Consider the following 597-nt stretch of genomic DNA (forward strand, 5'->3'; position numbering starts at 1 on the left):
CACCTTTCCCCTGCTATCCTAGCGTCTGATTCAGTGATGCGGAGGGAATCACTTTTATTACCATTTGTGTGAAACACAACTGCCTAGGAGCCCACAAGTGCAAAGCACCAGTTTTAAGACGAGGTGTAAGGAATACCTTAGCCAGCTGGAATGCAAGAGTCTAGCCCACCAAACTGAGCAATAGCCCTTCTGACTTCTGCAAACACGCCCTGGGACTGTTAGTGGCTGCGACTGGCGCGGGCCTGAGCCCGTTTATTGTCTGTGAAAGGCCATCTCCGACATTGTGGCGCTGCTGGAGCACTGGTAGAGCTCTGGTGTGCTGCCACACAACCTCTTGTTTTCCAGACCTGAGCGTTACTACTGGCATGTAAAGGTTGACCCATTCACAGAACCATGCGGTGTGGCAGCGGGCCATATGTATAACCTTGACTACAATGCCCTTTCCGGAGACTGATTGTGGTTTTCTTATTATCTAACGAGCTTGTCATTTCCCGTACTAGTTGTAACAGAGCTGAATATTTTCTAGGTTACCTAACCAAACTTCTGCAAAATCATACTGCCTACGCCTGCGACGGGGAACATTTGAGTCTGCACTGT

At 49.2% G+C, this 597-nt stretch overlaps 1 protein-coding gene across 2 annotated transcripts in view; it reads left to right on the forward strand.

The window, feature by feature from the left end:
* Positions 1–531: 531 nt before the first annotated feature.
* The window catches only part of EVA1C (eva-1 homolog C), a 25,441-nt gene continuing 25,375 nt past the window's right edge, over positions 532–597 (forward strand). For both annotated transcript variants that reach the window (XM_035896516.1, XM_035896517.1), the window contains exon 1: positions 532–597. This exon is cut by the window's right edge and continues 101 nt beyond it. The gene's annotated coding sequence lies outside the window, so the exon portion shown is untranslated.

Source organism: Egretta garzetta, unplaced genomic scaffold (assembly GCF_000687185.1).
Source record: "Egretta garzetta isolate BGI_Z169 unplaced genomic scaffold, ASM68718v1 scaffold45, whole genome shotgun sequence".
Classification (NCBI taxonomy): Eukaryota; Metazoa; Chordata; class Aves; order Pelecaniformes; family Ardeidae; genus Egretta; species Egretta garzetta.